Genomic DNA, 9,112 nt, shown 5'->3' with positions numbered 1-9,112 from the left:
ACATATTGGTATGATTCAAATGAGATTAGAACTTGTTGATACTTTTTTTTTTTGGTGTTTAGAGAGAGCCACAAGGGCAGGGGTGAGAATCGATCCCAAGATTTCCTGAAATCGGGAGGGAAGCTCTAACCACTTGAGCTATCCCTCACTCTCTAAACTTGTTGATACTTAATACATGTGTTTTGAAATTTTAACAAATCAATTGAAATTTGACTACCATAATATTTTAATGATTATGCATTTTTATATTGATTATTTCCATCGAGTATATTTATTACTCCCTCCGTCCCCGAAAGAATGACCCATTTGGGTTGATTTTGCAGGAATTAAGAAAGTTACTGTAAATAAAAAGAAGTAAAAGTATATTGTAAAGATAAATTTACATAGGGTTTGTAAAAAAGTAGAGAGAAAAAGTAATAAAAATACATAGAGAAACAAAATTTTATACGGGAAACTAATTTTGCACAAATATTATTGCAAATTGGTGGGGATTTTAATACAAATGGGTCATTCTTTTTGGGACTAAAATTAGGGTAAATGGGTCGTTCTTTCGGGGACGGAGGTAATATATATATTTTTTAAAGAAACGGAGGTAGTATATTTATTTACATAGCACTACTCCCTCTGTCCCCGAAAGAACGACCCATTTGGCCTAATTTTGTCCCAAAAAGAATGACCCATTTGTATTAAAACACCCACCAATTTGCAACAATATTTGTGCAAAATTAGCTTCCCCATATAAAAATTTGATTTTTCATGTAATTTTATTACTTTTTCTCTCTATTTTACTACAAACTCCATGTAAATTTATCTTTTTAATATATTTTTACTTCTTTTTATTTAACTTTTTTAATACCCGCGTAATCAATAAATCAACCCAAATGGATCGTTCTTTCGGAGACGGAGGGAGTAGTATCTATTTTTTGATAAAAAAAAAAATAAATGAAAACCCTTAAATGAGGGTTCGTTTGACATCGTTGTGGTTTTTTGTTTTTTGGTTTTCATATGATATATGTTATATAATAAAATAAAAATTAGACAAATCCATTAAAATCATGATAACATTGAAAACTGACAACAGAAAAGTGAAAACATCTTTTTCTTATTTCCTGTTTTTGGTTTTTTATTTTTAAAAAAACAAAAAACTGAAAACAAAAAACAATGGCAAACAAACCTTGAAATTACGCATTGGAATTTGGAAACATGAAACGAAAAACGTTTTAAAAAAAAAAAAAAAGAAAAAAAAAAAAAGAAGAGTACTTCGTATTTCGTATTTACTCATCAACGTACAATCCCTTTAAATTCTAGTCTAAATACAGTGATTCTTCACTTGCAACAATCCCTTTAAATTGCAGTCCAAAGCAGTGATTATTTACTCCTCTTGAAATTCTTCACTCCTCTAAGAAGACCGACGACAATTCTGCTTGTTAGGCTGTTTCTGGAGCACTTCAATATCAGTAAAATTACTTGCTCATTTCGTTAATCTGTCAAATTTTCCAGCATTTGATTTTAAATTTGCTTCTTTGTTTACGTTGGTTTTGCTTATTATGATTGCATGTTACTGTTAAATTATGCAATTACTGATTTTTCCTGACACTTTTGTAGAAATTATGTAAGACCCTTTTGTTATAATTTGATCTTTTTATGTGAAATCAATTGTCAAATATGATGTTTGCATGTTTTAATTTCTAGGGTTTTATGGAGTGTTAAGGCATTGGATATTTTATGTACACAAATGAAGAAAATAACCCTAAAATTATTTTATGAAATTATGATGCTAACATTTGAATCACCAAAATAATTTTTTTTTTTTTTTTTTTTTTTTGAGATATTAACCATGAATTACCTACAGTTTGGCCATGTACTTAAACAAACTGTAAGTTTTGGTAGCTAGAAAGTTGACTTTTGATCATATCTGAATTGTTAGTTTTTAAGGGCCAGTCAATTAGGATGGCATGGTGATTTAATTGTGTAGCTACATTTGTGGATTTATTTTTTGGTGATCATATGCTGAAGTATGTAATCTCTAATGCTACTTTTTGATTTTAAATGATGATATTCATTTTGGTTGCATTTGAGAGTTTGATATTGTTTTGCGAAAGTTTGCAATTTGTTTTATGGACTTGTTATATGATCGAATTCTAATTTTGCAGATTAGACAAATTGTAATTGTTTAGAATTGTGAAGTACCAACAATGTGTTAGATTTAATCTTTATTTGAATTTTCAGATGTTTGTTTTGTGAGTATGATATTACATAATCTTAATACAAGTCTTATCTCATCAGAGTTCAATTCTTCTTGTTTAGCACCATTTTTTCGCTTGTTTTGAAGGTGCTAGATGGAGTACATATCAGTCGGAGAAACCATTGCTGATTCTGAGATTGAGAAGTATTCAGAGATACCATATCAAGCCTTGAGAAACGGTATTTATAAAGTGGAGAACCCAAGTGGTACCTTTAAGTGCCCCTTCTGTCAGGATAATAGCAACCAATCGTGTGGCTCCGGAACCCTACTTCAACATGCCTCAGGTGTTGCCAACGGCTCTGCTGAGCAAAAATCTAAGCAGAAAGCCCTCCATCTTGCTTTGGCTAGATATTTAAAGGTTGACCTAGGCTTTGAATCTGCTGAAACTAGCGCTCCACCTGTGCCAGAACCTAAAACCGTGTCTTTGAGTCGAATTCTTGAAGAGTCAGACAAGCTGCAGAAAGCATCCTATGATGCAGGTCTGTTTCATTTTCCTTGGAAAGCATTATTTAGGCTATTAGGATGGAACTCCCCAATGCAATGGGTCTGATTCGCGGTCTTTCTCCCCTCATTTCTCCTCCTCTCTTAACAATTAACAACTACTACTATGTATTTTTCTTTTAATGGTGCCTCTGCACATCTGAGCATGTTTCATTATACATTGAACTCATTTTAAATTTCTGTTTGCATGCTGATCCCCTCTCCCCATGCTTTATCAATTATTTCAAACTCTAGAATTGCCTGTCCTTTGTTGGTGCTAGAGCATGTTCTTGTTCTAGCTCTCCATTGACACTAGGAGTCCATCTGTGCAAATGAGACAAAAGCTCAGTCTAGAATCATCCCAGGGATTAAAATCCATCACCCATCCACATTTTGGCTGGACATTGTGCTTTTCTGGCTCTTGAGCTCGTGAAAGCCTTTATTTAATTTTTTTTTTTCCTTTTTTTATCTTATGTGTATTAAGTTCAAGAAGCTCATGCCCCTATCCCCACACACCATAAAGACCAAATACTAATAATTTTTTGCGTGTTTGGTTTTCAACAGAAACTCAGAAAATGCAACACATTGCTCAAGAATATGATACTAGGATAACACAAATGCTAGAGAAGATTAATCATGAGCTTGAGACTAAGAAAATGCAGCTTGATCGGTATGATTTGGACTTAAGCAAAGACAGCGTCTATACTGAGCATGTACAGCAGAAACTGCAGGAAGAGGAGCAGGTTGATTCTTTTTCTTATTATTCTGTTTTCATTGTGAAAAGTCAACAAATTGACTCTTGGATTGGCATTCTTATATATTTTTCAAAACCATCAATTGTTTAATTCCATTTGGTGTTTTGCATGTGTTGGAAGATGCTTGGTGATAGAGCCACAAAGTTAAAAAACCCCCTTTTTTTTTGGCAATGTAATCCGTATTATTTTGTGAAATAACATCTTGGATGTCATGTGCACTGTAAAGTAGTAGCAGGTCCAGATAATAAATTTTGTGGAGGGTCTTTATATCATTCTAGAGGAGTAATCCTATAAAATTGTGCTCACTTTGAGGCTTTGAGTTGCAGTAGAATGACGATGGGGTGGAGTGTTGTGTTTGCTTTGTCTTGCACATTGCAGCATGAATAGAGTTAGAGCTTGCCAAAACTGCTGTCGCTAAGTTGGTTGTGGAGATAGCAATAGACCACTGGTTAAAGCTGGTGGTTCTTGGGGGTGCTACTGTACTCTTGTTGTGTTGTTCAAGGACTTAAAGGTTATGCTAGGTTCACTTAATCGATGGAAGATTAGTTAGATTTGTGGTTCTCTTTTGAGGCTCTTTCCTTTTTATCGTTATGTCTTGTTTGCAATGTGCTATTAAGAAATGACTAACTACAGTAGACGAGGTTTTACTAGAGAACTGCCCTTCTTGGATATTTGATTTGGTTGTTGTCGTACAACAGTTTTGAAAACTTAATGAGGTTTGTTGATGGTGCGGGATAAATCGGCACAGCTCTTGCTTGCTGTCTGTAAGTTTACTTTTGGTTTTCTATATTTTTTATGAGTGTCAACTAACTTGTTGTCTATGGTTATTAGAATGCTAAAAGAATCAATTTACTATACATGGCTTCCATGGAGCTGAAGAAAGCACATGTAAATGTTTTGAGGCTCACTGAAGAACAGAAGGTAAATGTCAACTGCCATGTGTTGTTAAAGCATGTCATGCTTCATACTATGTGCAGCTTTTACTGACAGAGATTTGAATTTAAATGTGCAGAAAGAAAAAGAAGAGCTCTTGAAGAAGTATCTTCAGCTGGAGGTTAAGCATAAGTTACAGTTGGAGGCCGAAGAATTAAAAGGAAAAATAGAAGTCATGAAGTGTCTGGGAGATGATGACACTGATATGCACCAGAGGAAGATGGAGGAGATGACTGAAGAGTTAAATCTGAAGATTGGAGTTTTGAACCATTTGGAAGTCTCTACTGAAACATCTTCTTATTCAGAAAAGGGGTTAGAGGCTAAACAGAAGTTTCAAGACATGCAACTAAAGATTGAAGAGTTGAGTCAGTTGACTGGACAACTACAAGAGATTATTCTTTTGATAGATGCCGATCACGCTGCGATGATGACACAGATGGTGGGCATGAATGGAGTATTGAATGATAAGATTGAAGCAATTAACCATTTGGAAGATTTGACTGCAATACTTGCGACCAACTTAAAGCAGAGCAAGGATGAACTGCAAGATGCTCGGACAGCATCAATCATAGTATGCCTTTTCCATACCATCTTTTTGCAAGATATGCAGTCTCTTGGTCTTACAGCTGTCTTACGATTTCGACTTTAAATTTTGGTTTGTGACCCATTTCTTTTCCCATAAATAAATACTATGTATATAGTTAGGACATGAATAACAACATCACCTCAACATATCTTTAAAGTTAAATGTCCTAGGCAAGAAGGAAATTAATTGCCTATGCATATAATAGAGCAATTTTTTCATTAAATTTTGTTATTGCAGATCCATCAATTCTAGTTTCTGTTAGTTTTAAATATCATATATGGCAAAGAAACCCAGTCTCTTTAATGTGAAGGTTAGCAGGAAAAGGGAAGAACTAGTTTTTGGGTCACACTTAACATTTAACAGTTGAAGTTCATAAAAACCATTGAATGTAGTACATTTTAGTTGGACAAACTTGTTAATCCCATCTTTTTTTTTTTTTAAATTTTTTTTTATTTACTATTATAGGATATCGTTTGTGAAAGGTGGTATATAACTTGTAGCAACTATTTGCATGTTTCCCTACCTAGTCTCTTGTTCTAGCTCCAGCTTCTATTTCCTGGTTTTTATACTGTTATTGAGTCAATTTCTTTTTTAGTGTCCATTCTTTTTGACTGTGTATGAGGCCTGAACAGCCGTATCAAAGTAACTTAGCCTGCATGTTCGAAATATCAACGTTTGATGTGGTTTATCCTCTAATTGTTGATGATATGTGTTTTTTTTTTTAATTTATGCTTTACGGTCCTTCCTCTGCACTGGTCTGAAATTCTGAATACATCTCTTTTTTTTTCCCTTGTGATCTAGGGTCTGTTGGACACTATGCCAGACAATCACAATAACATTGGAGTCAAAGGGATGGGAGAAATTGATGTAAAGGCCTTTATCAAGGAGTGCAAGAAAAGGTACACAGAGGATGCAGCCATAACAAAAGCAGGAATGATATGCTCGCATTGGCAGGAGAATGTTAGATCCAGCTTGGAATCCTTTCAAAATTATTAAGATCCATGGACAGTTACAGGTGATTTTTTTTTTGTTCAACTCTTAGACTTGAAGTTATCCATTACATCCATCTGTAAGCAATGAGATTACATTTCATCCATAGTGAAGCCATTTTTTGTGTAGATCAGCTTATTATACTGCAACTATTGCCTTATTTGCAATAGGAATGTTACATGCCTAAGCTAACCCAACCCTGCTTTGATATCACTTTATTATACTGCAATTGAAACTTATGAATCTATTTATCAAAATACTAGCATTAGATATTTGATAGTGTCTGTCTGGCAAGACCTTGCAGTGACTTTCAATAAAATCCAGGTTAATGAGAGAGAATAGGGAAGCATTTCAAAAAAATTCCATTGTGAACATTTGAATATTATACCCCAATTGAAATTTTATTAGGGGTTTGTTGGCAAGTATTGACAGCTTTGACGCTCCTCCCACGAATAAAGTATTTTCACCCTTTTTAGTGTCCCCATAGCTGCTAGCTGAGTTAATAAACTGTTTCTATCTGGCTTTCTTTTAATGTGTGTTGAATTTTGATAATGTAACAGTATGTTATGGTGCTGTAAGCCTGTAAGTAGATGAGTATATGAGATGTAGTGATTACTGGCAGTGTTTTCATAATTGACTCGTAAAAACCATGGTATACTTTAACTGTATGTCCAGTACTTCAACCTTAAAATGGATTCATGGTGCAGGAAGTAATCAACGCGGAAGATAAGAAGCTGAAGGAGCTCAAGGTGCAGTGGGGTGATGAAGTCTACCAAGCCGTTACAATGGCCTTGCAAGAACTCAACTGTTATAATCCAAGCGGAAGATGTGCAGTGAATGAGCTTTGGAACTATAGGGAAGGACGCAAGGCTACATTGAAGGAAGTTACAAATTTTGTTTTTCAGAATCTGAAGACTCTTCAAAAGCGCCAGATATTGAATTAGTTCTTTATGTAAACTCGGAACAAGTTGGTTTGAGTTTGATGATGAAACTTCAGAATTCCTTGTATTCCAGCTTGACCAGTGGTCTAGTTATCGCTTATAAATATTAAATATGTAGCTAAAACAACTGCTAAGTATATATTTATAGTTTTGTAGACATTATAAAAATATCAGTGTAGTAAGACGGGTAACTCTAACTAGGGAGGAGACCATAGTGAGCTTCTATGCTCACAAATTTTCAAGTATGTCAGCACCCAAGTTATCTGGAACTAGAATGTGACTCTTCTATAGGCCTAAGTTATTTGAAGGTTATGTAGTTCTGAAAACGTGACCTCTATTTTCAAGTTTATTTACGGTGTTAAACTTCATTTTTTCTTTAAATGCATCATTGAATTAAATTTGCCTTTTTTACCCAAATACGACTCAAATATTAGAATTTGCACTTTCTATTGAGAATATATGCGCATTTAGAAAATAATGGTTCATAACTTAATCTCAAATATTAGAATTTGCACTTTCTATTGACTATGCACATTAAGTGTTGTTTCAAAAAAGATCTATTTGCACATTAAGTGTACAAAATTATTTTAATCTTGCTTAATTGTCCAATGTGAAACATATAATAAATATGTTAAAGTATGTATTTGTACACTGTAGTAAGATGAACAGAACATGTAATATAATTATAGGGTAATGATATATATAGCCCGTAATGCTAAAAATAAAGGATGAAAATGTTGATTTGAATATGAACAAAATTTAATATTGTAGCTTGGTCTTTTGTTAAGTGTATAAACTTGCTTAAGAATGCTATGTTCTCAATGTACCTTTGGGGAATTGGCCAACAAGTGTGAGAGGATGACTTTTTTATTTTTTTATTTTTTTTATGAAAGTGTGAGAGGATTGAGAGAACTTGGAAAAGAGTGATGAAAAAAAAAATGATGTTGAATCGGGGTGTGGGGAGGGAAAATCACACCAATAACGCGTTATGGTACTTTTATTTATTTTATCTTATATTAACATTTAATTTTATTATTTTACTCTCATGTTGTATAAACTTTATTTATTTCATGTTCTCAAAAAAAAAAAAAAAAAAAAAAAAATCATTTATTTCATTTGCTAAAACTTTCTTAAATTATTTACACATTTTACCACTCCTTTAAGAGCCCTTTCCCTAAATAATGTTGGGAAATTATCTAATTCCCAAATTATAGCTACTCTTTTTTTAATTCCCATTATACCGTCCACGTCAGCTAAGGAAAACAAACCAATTTTTTTTTCTCGGTCCAGCAACAAACCGCTACTTCAAGTAGCGGTTTTAATTTTGTAAACCGCTACTTGAAGTAGCGGTTTTCCTCAAAACACCGCTATTTGAAGTAGCGGTTTATGAAATTAAAACAGCTACTTCAAGTAGCGGTTTATGGGTTTGTTTTGTAAGTTTTTCTTTAAAAACAAAATATCTGTAAATCAGTAATTAGTAAATACAAACTGCTACTTATAGTAGCGGTTTTCTAATAAACCCGTTTTTTAAAAAAATTCCCACTGAACCGGTGACGTGGACGGTAGGGTGGGAATTTAAAAAAGAGTAGCTGTAATTTGGGAATTAGATAATTTCCCAACATTATTTAGGGAAAGGGCTCCTCCTTTAATACTTTTTAAAATTTTATTCTTGATTGGATGCTCTATCTTTTTTACAAGGCTACATATTCAATTGTTGTATGTGGTCCCTACATACAATTCTAATTTGTCATGTCTTTATTGGCTAGAATAATGGGCCCAAGTTCCATTATATTCAATTTATATTTGACTTCTAATTTTCTACCAATTTCTGTTGATGTGTCAAATTTCTAATGGTGTTGTATATAGGACAATATACAATGATTGTATGTGTATCAGCTATCCTATCTTTTTCTCACTTTACACACTTATTTTCAAATGTTTAATTTTTTTTTTTCTTTCTTTAGAGGATTCATTACAATGACTTATCATAGCATCAAGATTCAAGACTAAAAGACTTTTGTTGTTGTTGTTGTTGTAATTCTTGTAAAGTGTGAGATTGTTGTTAATTTTGTTAGGTTCCCTATATACACCACATGACCACAATACCACATGACCACAATATCACACTATACACTATTAATAATTTTAATATGGTCAATTAAATAATCCATATTGAATTTAG

At 33.3% G+C, this 9,112-nt stretch overlaps 1 pseudogene; it reads left to right on the top strand.

Moving 5' to 3' along the window:
- Positions 1-1,123: 1,123 nt before the first annotated feature.
- LOC110700297 lies at positions 1,124-7,329 on the top strand (annotated as a pseudogene).
- The last annotated feature ends 1,783 nt before the right edge of the window (positions 7,330-9,112 follow it).

Source organism: Chenopodium quinoa, unplaced genomic scaffold, assembly GCF_001683475.1.
Source record: "Chenopodium quinoa cultivar QQ74 unplaced genomic scaffold, ASM168347v1, whole genome shotgun sequence".
Classification (NCBI taxonomy): domain Eukaryota; kingdom Viridiplantae; phylum Streptophyta; class Magnoliopsida; order Caryophyllales; family Amaranthaceae; genus Chenopodium; species Chenopodium quinoa.
Note: the sequence above shows the minus strand (reverse complement) of the source record. Positions and strands in the feature narration are given on the sequence as shown.